Source organism: Heloderma suspectum, chromosome 4 (assembly GCF_057233095.1).
Source record: "Heloderma suspectum isolate Gila_16-S chromosome 4, 16-S_ref, whole genome shotgun sequence".
Lineage (NCBI taxonomy): Eukaryota > Metazoa > Chordata > Lepidosauria > Squamata > Helodermatidae > Heloderma > Heloderma suspectum.
Genome location: NC_139461.1, coordinates 112,624,952 through 112,636,215, shown reverse-complemented (window position 1 = coordinate 112,636,215; position 11,264 = coordinate 112,624,952). Strand labels below are relative to the sequence as shown.

At 43.2% G+C, this 11,264-nt stretch overlaps 1 protein-coding gene across 26 annotated transcripts in view; it reads left to right on the top strand.

Moving 5' to 3' along the window:
• Positions 1-11,264, top strand: part of FARS2 (phenylalanyl-tRNA synthetase 2, mitochondrial) — a 347,910-nt gene that overhangs the window by 158,849 nt on the left and 177,797 nt on the right. The gene's annotated exons all lie outside the window — the stretch shown is intronic.

The following is an 11,264-nucleotide window of genomic DNA, read 5'->3' as shown; positions in this document are numbered from 1 at the left end:
TGCGGGTTGCAAGCACAATAGTATTAGATTGATGCGGGAGGGAGAGGATGACAGGACTCCTCTTGCGATTTTCTGTGTAATGTGATTGGATTTGTGTGCGTGCATAGCCATAGCAGGTGCCAGCACTCTTCTTTGGCAATGTACTGTGAGGCTTGCAAGGCAAGAGTCCTCTGACAAGGCATTAGACCATTCTCAAACTCATCAAATATTTACAATGTACAGAAAGAAGGGAGACAGACGGCATACATTACCATTTATTAATTGCTACATGGGAATTTCTAGAGGGGTCTGAGGAAGATGCTTCAGCAAAGGAGATTGTTACCTTGTCGTGGTGCTGGAGCTTGAGCACCTCAATGACGTCATGAGCTAAACCGTGAAGGGTCACCCAAGACGGGAAGGTCTTGGCAGAGAGGTCAGACTAAATACGATCCCTGGGGAAGGAAACGGCAACCCACCCCAGTATTCTTGCCATGAAAACTAAATGGATCAGTACAACCAGAGATATGTCGGTATACCATCGGAAGATGGGACTCCCAGGTCGGAAGATGGTCAAAATGCTACTGGGGAGGAACAGAGGATAAGTTCAACTAGCCCCAGATGTGATGACGCAGCTAGCTCAAAGCCAAAAGGACGGCTAGCAGCCGATGGTGCTGGTGGTGAACGATGAATCCGATGTTCTAAAGATCAACACACCATAGGAACCTGGAATGTAAGATCTATGAGCCAGGGCAAATTGGATGTGGTTATTGGGGAGATGTCAAGATTAAATATAGACATTTTGGGTGTCAGTGAACTGAAATGGACCGGAATGGGCCACTTCACATCAAATGACCACCAGATCTACTACTGTGGACAAGAGGACCACAGAAGAAATGGAGTAGCCTTCATAATTAATAATAAAGTGGCTAAAGCAGTGCTTGGTTACAATCCCAAAAATGACAGAATGATCTCAATTCGAATTCAGGGTAAGCCATTTATCATCACAGTGATCCAAATATACACCCCAACCACAGATGCTGAAGAAGCAGAAGTAGATCAGTTCTATGAGGATCTGCAGCACCTACTGGATAATACGCCAAACAAAGATGATATTTTCATTACAGGAGGCTGGAATTCTAAGGTGGGTAGTCAAACGACACCTGGAATTACAGGCAAGCATGGTCTGGGAGAACAAAATGAGGCAGGACATAGGCTGATAGAATTTTGCCAAGACAACGCACTGTGCATAACAAACACTCTCTTCCAACAACCTAAGAGATGACTTTATACATGGACTTCACCAGACAGTCGACACCGAAATCAGATTGACTACATCCTTTGTAGCCAAAGGTGGCAGACATCTATGCAGTTGGTAAAAACGATACCTGGAGCTGATTGTAGTTCAGATCACGAACTTCTTATTGCACAATTTAGAATCAGACTGAAGAGAATAGGGAAGAACCACAGATCAGTTAGATATGAGCTCACGAATATTCCTACTGAAGATGCAGTGGAGGTGAAGAATAGATTTAAGGGACTAGATTTAGTAGATAGGGTCCTGGAAGAACTATGGACAGAAGTTCGCAACATTGTTCAGGAGGCGACAACAAAAACATCCCAAAGAAGAAAACCAAGAAGGCAAGATGGCTGTCTGCTGAGACACTGGAAGCAGCCCAAGAAAGAAGGAAAGCAAAAGGCAACAGTGATAGGGGGAGATATGCCCAATTACATGCAAAATTCCAGAGATTAGCCAGAAGAGATAAGGAATTATTTTTAAACAAGCAATGCGCAGAAGTGGAAGAAGATAATAGAATAGGAAGGACAAGAGACCTCTTCCAGAAAATTAGAAACATTGGAGGTAAATTCCAGGCAAAAATGGGTATGATCAAAAACAAAGATGGCAAGGACCTAACAGAAGCAGAAGAGATCAAGAAAAGGTGGCAAGAATATACGGAAGATCTGTATAGGAAGGATAATAATATCGAGGATAGATTTGACAGTGTGGTCAGTGAGCTAGAGCCAGACATCCTGAAGAGTGAGGTTGAATGGGCCTTAAGAAGCATTGCTAATAACAAGGCAGTAGGAGATGATGGTATCCCAGCTGAACTGTTTAAAATCTTGCAAGGTGATGCTGTCAATGTGATGCATGCCATATGCCAGCAAATTTGGAAAACACAAGAATGGCCAACAGATTGGAAAAGATCAACCTATATCCCCATACCAAAAAAGGGAAGCACCAAAGAATGTTCAAACTATCGAACAGTGGCACTTACTCCGCATGCCAGTAAGGTAATGCTCAAGATCTTGCAAGGTAGAATCCAGCAATTCATGGAACGAGAATTGCCAGATGCACTAGCTGGGTTTAGAAAAGGCAGAGGAACTAGAGACCACATTGCCAATATCCACTGGATAATGGAGAAAGCCAGGGAGTTTCAGAAAAACATCTATTTCTGTTTTATTGACTATTCTAAAGCCTTTGACTGTGTGGAACATCACAAATTGTGGCAAGTTCTTGGTGGTATGGGGATACCAAGTCATCTTGTCTGCCTCCTGAGGAATCTGTATAACGACCAAGTAGCAACGGTAAGAACACACCACGGAACAATGGACTGGTTTAAGATTGGGAAAGGGTTGTATTCTCTCACCCTACCTATTCAGCCTGTACGCAGAACACATCATGCGATGTGCTGGGCTTGATGAAGCCAAGGCTGGAGTTAAAATCGCGGGAAGAAACATTAACAATCTCCGATATGCAGATGATACCACTTTGATGGCTGAAAGCGAGGAGGAGCTGAGGAACCTCATGACGCAGGTGAAAGAAGAAAGTGCAAAAGCTGGGTTGCAGTTCAACCTCAAAAAAAAACAACAAGACTATGGCAACCAGCTTGACTGATAACTGGCAAATAGAGGGAGAAAAAGTGGAGGCAGTGACAGACTTTGTCTTTCTAGGCGCAAAGATTACTGCAGATGCTGACTGCAGCCATGAAATCAGAAGACGTTTACTTCTTGGAGGAGAGCAATGACAAATCTTGATAAAATAGTGAAGAGCAGAGACATCACACTGACAACAAAGGTCCGCATAGTTCAAGCAACGGTATTCCCCGTAGTAACCTATGGCTGCGAGAGCTGGACCATAAGGAAGGCTGAGCGAAGGAAGATAAGATGCTTTTGAACTGTGGTGCTGGAGGAAAATTCTGAGAGTGCCTTGGACTGCAAGAAGATCCAACCAGTCCATACTCCAGGAAATAAAGCCAGACTGCTCATTTGAGGGAATGATCTTAAAGGCAAAACTGAAGTACTTTGGCCACATCATGAGAAGACAGGATACCCTGGAGAAGATGCTGATGCTAGGGAAAGTGGAAGGCAAAAGGTAGAGAGGCCGACCAAGGGCAAGATGGATGGATGATATTCTGGAGGTGACGGACTCGACCTTGGGGGAGCTGGGGGTGGCTATGGCTGACAGGAAGCTCTGGCGTGGGCTGGTCCATGAAGTCACGAAGAGTTGGAAGCAACTGACCAAATAAACAACAACAACTGAGGAAGATGAGGTATCCGTTGTAAGAGGCATGGCACTTGCATTGAAGCAATGGGGAGCACTCAGTGTGAAAGTTGACTTTCTTAAATTACCTAGTCAAAGGCTACTTGGAGGGACAGTAGCACCATGGTTTGTGTCTGTTGAATAGCCATTGTACTACTTTACTTTTATTTTGAAAATGTCTGTGCCTTCCTCTAGCATCATTCCCCCCACCCCTTAAAACTACCACCACTGCTGTCACAGGCCAGGAAGAGGGGCTCAACTCACCTGTTTCTCACCAAGCTCTACAATCTGCCTTTAAGACCCCTCAGTGGTTTCTCTGTTCCTGGGTGTTGCATCTGAATTGCCCACTGGTTTGTTGGTGTGAGCCAACTTCTGTTTGGTCTCTTCTGTGTATTGTTGCCCAGCATTGTGAATAGGAGTGCACAAAAGACTGGAGCCAGTGTGATAGTTCTCGTTCTCAGGGGTTGCTGGGAGGGCCACCTCACCAAGTGATATACTTCTTTAAATGGCCCTTGATGCTCACTCAGTCTTCTTCTCTCCCATAAGAAGTTCTGCAATTTAGTCATTTTATGGCACTGCACATTTAAACAGATTAGAATGTGGGTTATTGGCATGGGTTCTCACAAAGAACTCAGGGAATTGTAGTTTTGCCAGAAATTAATGATTGTCCCTAAATACAGAACTACAATTCCTACATTCCCTTAGTTGGAGCCATTACTGTTAAAATAAGTTTGAAACTGGCTTGATTGTGCAAGACAAGGAAATGGGATAACAACAATTAACAACGTTTAACAACAGGGTTTTTTTTTTAAACTTGCTAATAGAATCATAGGGTTGGAAGGGGCCTACAAGACCATCGAGTCCAACCCCCTGCTCAATGCAGGAAGCCTGATTCCCAGGCAGTTTCCCATCCAAGTACTAACCAGCACTGACCCTGCTTAGCTTCCAAGATCAGACAAGATCATGCACATCCTTAGTGAACTGATGTGATGAATGATGTTAAGCGAATACTCCACATTTAATTTGTACAAGTTGTTTTAATGATCGCCCCAGACACTTTTCTGACACACTTTAGTGGTAAATTGACAGGCCTGCCTGAAGGTAACACTTCTGCAGGAATTAGTTTTTTAGAGCTTTTCCTGTCTCGTTCGCCATCTGTATCTCCAAACCTCATGTTTTTGGTCCTTTTTTAACGCAGAAATTCGCCTAGAACAGCTGCATTGTAGAATTTACCTTCATTACAAGGTAAATTACATTTTTTTAAAGAACCCTAAAGTTTTAGAGTCAGAATTTGTAATAAGAGTTAGGCTTTCTTTTAAAAGGCTTTCATAATTCAAAACACTTAAATGCACAGTTTTTGTGCATGCATCTGTCTGTCTGTCTATCAAATCTAACCACCCCCTCCTCTTTGGATCCTTTCTCTGAGTTTGCTCTTTCGTCCTTGATTTTTTTTTTTTAATGAAGCCTGTCCCGATTTTCACCCCCCTCCCCCACCACCCTGCTCTTATACTGGAAAGCTTGAATAATCTTCTGCGATGTTATAATGCTTGTCAGCTCTTTCCAAACCTGAGCTTTAATGAAGATTTCGGGATCTTAGCTTTGCATTCTGCCCTTCTCTGTCTTATTGATAGGCTAGAATTTCCCTGTATAAGTAAGGGAATCTATAAGAGTCAAAGTCAGGAATAATTTGTGTCCTTTTCCCATATCCTTCTCTCTCTCTCTCTCTCCCCCCCCCCCCCATCGCAATTCTATACATGTCTGCTCAGAAGTAAGCCCCATTGAGTTCAGTATTGGATTGTAGTATTATTGACTAAAGATTTGCTTGGCTATATCCCACAAGATTTTTAAATAGGACTGCTTCATTGTCATGATTATATCATAGGTGATCATTGGGTGTTGGCAGGCTGAGGCTCACAGGAGTGCATGCACGATCAGGGCACAAGTAGAGTAGCCTCTTAGGCATCACCAAAAAAAAAAAGAGGACAAAAAAGGACACCGATTTTCATAAAATGTGCATATGCTGATTTATATGTATAGCTGCAAACTTTAAAAGAATTACTACAATTTAAATAGAAATACTGTACATCTCACCAGACTGGGGAAGACTGTGACCACGTGACCTATGTATCTGCTCAGTCTGCTTTCCAGGGTGCTAACTGTTGATGGGCAAATTCAAAGCCTCAGCCCTCTCTTCTTGTGATTTCTGCTACACTTTTATCTTTAAACTGGACTTGGACTGGACAGCCCTTCAAATAGAGGATACCTTTGAGTAGAAAACTGCCTCTGACAGTCCTTTAAATAGAGAACTGTCCTCTGTAAAGTAGGACACTTGGCCACCCTAGGCCCAAGAATCAAAGGAAAAGAACATAATGCAGTCAGATGCACAGTCATATGTCTTGAGATGAGACCTAGGGAATGCATTCTATCTAGCTGATATGAGAATTGCTGAACAGGTCCTAGAAGATGTGTAAATAAGGCTATGCTCAGCTGGAAGGCAGACAAAGAGTTGGGGAACTATATTAAAAGGCAGATAATACAGTAGCAACACTGCTTTGTAGCAGAGCAGTTGGTTGGCCTCTAGAAGGAGCTGCTAGCATCCTTTGTCTCTGATGGCATCAAGGAAGCTGGAGTTTGGGTAAAGGACATTCAAATATCAAAGAGTTCCATCAGTCCCATTCCCTGCTTCTCCCACTCCCCTTGGGTGTGGCATCCTTTAGCATCTTCCAGAACCCAATTCTGACTGCACTTATAAAGTGTGCTTGATGTAAATAGTATGTGATCCCCACAGGATATAGGAAATGGATAAGATAGCCAGTTGCATCAGATGGCAAGGATGGCAATGGTTGTGGCTAGAGTTGCCACAAAATGAACTAGATAGCCAGTTGCCACAGGTGGCAATAGCTGTGGCCTCTGAAATTTCACAACTCAGTTTGTGAATTCTCCTCAGCTGAAATATCAGGAAATTTGAGGAATTCCAGAAAAGTTTAGAACATACCTCCCTCCCGGGGGGGGGGGGACACACGGGACGGACAGTAGGCATGTTCCTAGGCAGATAGCAGATTTCACCTGTAGTGAAGCAGATTTGGAGTCTTCTCCTCGGGTGAAACATTTGTGGAATTTCAAGGGAAGCTGAATGAATCTTGATAAGATTAGCATAATTTTTCATGGGTGTTGTTGGTTGTTGGTTGTACAGCCATACTGACAATCCTTAAATGAGAAAGCAGAGAAGTAAAGGGGGTGGTACAAAGCCATACTCTGAGGATCCTTTCAGAGATCAGTTTGTAGTCTTTTGCTCACTTTGCTAGACTACTCTGCCTTGAAGTATTAGTCTGTGTGCAGCTGAGCCCCTTTCTCACCATTAAAACGCTCTTAACAATAGATGGTTGATTCATGAGCATTTCCCCAAACTAGACCCTCTGCACTAAGTAGCTACTTGACCGCTTGCAACTGCGAATCGGAATCCTGCCGAGAGGCCCAGCACACTGTGTTGTGACTAATGCCTGTGTTACACAGGTCAAAGAGCAGCATAACCCAGAGTCATTAAAGTACAATTCTGTAAGAGAAAGTTGAATTGAAAATGGAACCCTGGAGGAGTCAAGTTGCGATATTCTGCACGTCTAGCTCTTTCCTTTGTTTCAGCATTGACCTAGTTTATTAACGTTAATTTTATTAGTGCATATGCTTAGTTTCTGTGATTATTAAATGCTTTTGGGGCTTCATAATTTGATTTTACCAAGGCCTTTTTTCACATGGTACAAGCCCAAGTTACTCTAGCCTGAAAGCAATCTTTATTCTAGCCTGATAGATCTTGCACAGCTAAACCAAATTATACTAATATATTGCAAACCTGTGCTTAAGTAATTGGCTTGTAGGGTACAGCCTTATTTTTCAGAAAAAAATTGCAACAATGGTAGATCTCCTAGGCTTCCTCTGGTACCAAACCTGGCAACCTTTGCCTCCTTTATCTCTACCTTGGAAAGAAGAGGTTAGAAGAGCTAGTCCATAAGCTGCCACGTATGTCATGTCTCATTAGAACAGGACTGAGTTTTTTGCTCTCTAGTGGCCCACTTAACCATTAAATATGGTAGACCTGCCACCCTCCCCCACAATCCTACAGCCAACCTGCATGGTGCTGTCATGTTTAGCTGAGGGTTTTAATAGGTGTTACTCCTTGCATGCTATATCATCACTTTTTGGCATTGATTCCCAACCTGCTCATACATGTGATTTATTTGCATGAATACTGCGATGTGGGCAAATGGCAAACTCCCACATGTTTGCAGCGCCACTTCCACGTAAACAAAAACACAGTGATTTTTTCTCTCTCAGAAGGGGAGTTGTGATCTTCTGTGAGTTTGCAGCTCCCACATTGTGCTGCTCATGCAAGTAGACCACTTAGGTGCACCAGTTTTTAATGGAAGTTGACCTCCAGCATATCATCAACACTGAGTTAACGCACTCACAATTTAGTGCAGTGTAAAGAACCTCTTTCCCCCCCTTTGCTATTATGCTAATGATACCTCTCAGTCTGATGAAAGAAATTTAGGAGCCTACGGAAGAGAGCATGGAACAATTAGAGGACTTGGATATTAAGGCTGCAATCCTGTATACTTTTTCCTGGGTGTTAGGCCAATTGAGCAGAGTGGGATTTACTTAAGAGTACACATGCATATGATGTCTTCCTGTTTGAGGCTGCTGTTTGGGCCTCATGTTACTTGACCTGTATTACTCGTAACCAAAAGTCACTTTCAGTGCAATCCTGTGCCTGTCTACTCAGAAGTAAACCCTATTGGTTTCAGTGGGGCTTACTCCCAGTTAAGTGGGCATAGGATTACAGCCTTAAAAGCTGGGGGGGGGGGTTCATTTAATGGAAGTGACTGGATATTCTTAGATGGTCTCTTGTGTTCATCATCAAAACCAGCAGAGATCAATGAGCAATATTTAGAGTGAGAGATGAGCTTCCATAAGCCAGAGCGGGACCCATAGCTCAATGCCAGAGCGCATGTTCTGCATGCAAAAGATTCCAGGTCCTATCCTTGGCATCGCCAATTAAAAGGATTTGAGTTAACGGGATGGAAACGGCCTCTGCCAAAGACCCTGGAATATTGCCGCTAGTCAGAATAGACAGTATTGGCTAGGTGGGCCCACAGTTTGAGTGACTCAGTATGACAGCATCATATTTCCAGTGTAGACAGTTACCAAGGGGGTCTGAGCTTCTTTCTAATCTGGCCTCCTCATGAATGTGTTGGTTGGGCTGAAAGGTTGAGTGCCAGCTGTTTAGAGTTTTGCGGGAAAATAAGGTTCTTAATCACCCCATCCCTATTGTGGGTCCTTAACTGAGAAGCAGGCTTGCAAGATAGCAGATAGAATAAGGCAATCCCTATATTTACATGGAAAGTTTGCAGGTGTTAGCTTTCCTTTCCAAAGGGAACAATGGGATAAAAGGTCTTATCCTAACAGATAAAATGTCTACCTGAAATGTCTTTCTGTTGACTGACTAAAAATCCATTTTTCTTTACACCTCTTTAATAGCCAAATAAATTTGCACGCAGATGTGGTCAGCTAGGCACACAATTAATACATTAGTTAATTGCTTAATGACTGCAATTGATGCCTAATGATAATCCATAATCAATACTGTTGCAAAGCTTACTGTTTCACATGATATGTTCAGTTTTCTAACCCTGTCCTCTAAATGTAAGCCAGCCTGTTTCAAGCATCCTTGAGAAAATTGGTTCTTGTCCTACAAGCTCCCAGTTTATGTAATACAGTTTTTAATTATATTCTGATAGACACTTTCTCTGGCTCAGTGGTCAAAGTGAATGCTGAATTTGTCAGACCTAGTGGTTAACTTAGGGCAACCTTCATCTACATGTGGTACCCTCTAGACGTGTTGGACTACAATCCCAGAAGTCCCCCAGACAGCTTCATACTAGTAACACCATCTAGGGAGAATGAAGAGGCTGCTACTGGGCTTACAGTGACTGATGAAGTCTTTGTCTTAGATCAGTCATTTTCAAACTATATTCCAGGGAAGCCTAAGTTTCCTCAGTGAGAAGATTGAGGGCTCATGCAACTGCCATTTTGAATATGTAAGCCCTGCTTGGGGGTTGTCGTATTATGCAAACCCAGCGAGCGTGGGTTATGCAAGCATTAAACAACCCTTGCATAAGCCATGGTCTCTTCTAGGGCTCACTTCCATTTTGGAGAAGCTCTTGGTGGCTGCATCCCAGTGGTGAGTGGGGCTAAAGGCAAAAGGGATGGGCCAAAAATACCACCATATTTTAGCTTGAAGTTCTTACTGTGAAGAGAGGCATTTCAAGCTTTTAGAATGGGGGAAGCACCACACTAAAGCTTGAAACCCACCAAATAATCGGTGGATGGAGGAAAAGGGGTGGGGCTAGCTGGGGAAACCTGGATGGCCGGATTTGGCCCCCGAGCCTGAGGTTTTGCACCCCTGCTCTAGCTGCTAGAGCACTGGATTTGAAAGTGTGAAACCCAGGCTAACATTCCTGGTCTCTCTCAATGACCTTGGAAAAATAATCTCCTCTCAGCTTATAGCACCTGATAGGATTGTTGTGAAATATTATGCCTGGAGGAAGGGTTGGATTCACATGTAATGAATAACTGTTTCACATGTGAGGCATAGACTCTCTTAATATCCTCATATGAAATGTATCTGAGCGGACACTCTTGCATGTGGCTATGGAACCTGAACTTTTGAGGGTGACCTTAGGAACAATGAGTCAAAGGAATAATGCACCCCTATTCAGAATGAGATGCCTCACTAAAGTATAATTGCATTTCTTCAGCTTAAAGCTGATTACCATGCCATAATTGTAAATAGGATACTAACACTGAAACTGAATGTCACCAGTGCCACTGGAAGTTCTTTCAGTCCCTTTTAATACCTCCCCCCCCCACACACACACACTCACTCTCAAATCTCACCTTAATGTTTCATTCTGGGTAAGTGTTGTAGTTTTAGAAATTGAACCATTTGAGTTTTTCTGAAACTGTTTCAGAAACCCCTTCTGTATTTTTGTAAAGTTATTTCACTACCTAACTGCTTACTGCTCCAGATACAAAACTGAACACGCACCAACATTCCTGAGATTCATGTGCTTGTAAATTGCCTTCCTTGCCTCACTCTGGACAAAGGACCATTTGAGGCATGCTGACTAATTATCAGCTCACCACCAGATGGCTTCAACTACATGGAAGTGAAGGAGAAGCAAGTTTTCCAGCCTTAAGGGAACTGTTCCTGGGCCCCTAAAGCAATATGGAAGTGTGAGAAAGGGAGGTGTGTGTGTAGGGAAGTTCTCTTCACTGAGTGGCTAGATGTAGCTTCCTGCTTTAAGATCTTCTCAGGTGAGCTACTATCTGAAGTGTGATAAATGGTCTGGGGCATTCTTTGTAGCAGTGTCCTGTTTGTGGAATTCTCTGCCTAGGTACACTGTTCAGTTCACTTTCTTGGTTTACGGCTGGAGTTTCCACTGTACCTATGGACACTTCTCTTGGTACCTGTCAGGCTCCTTGCCCCTCCTGATTTCCATTTTTTCTTAAGATTTTTTTCTTAAATAGTTTTTAACTGGGAGACTGGCATGCTGCAAAGTGCTGCCCTCCAGCACCATCTTTTTTGGGGGTTCAAAACAGTGGCCACCATGGCAGCCATTTTGTGAGAGCACCCATGACACTCTGAAAATTCCAAAGGTGCCCACTGACCCAAAAACGTTGGGGACCCCAG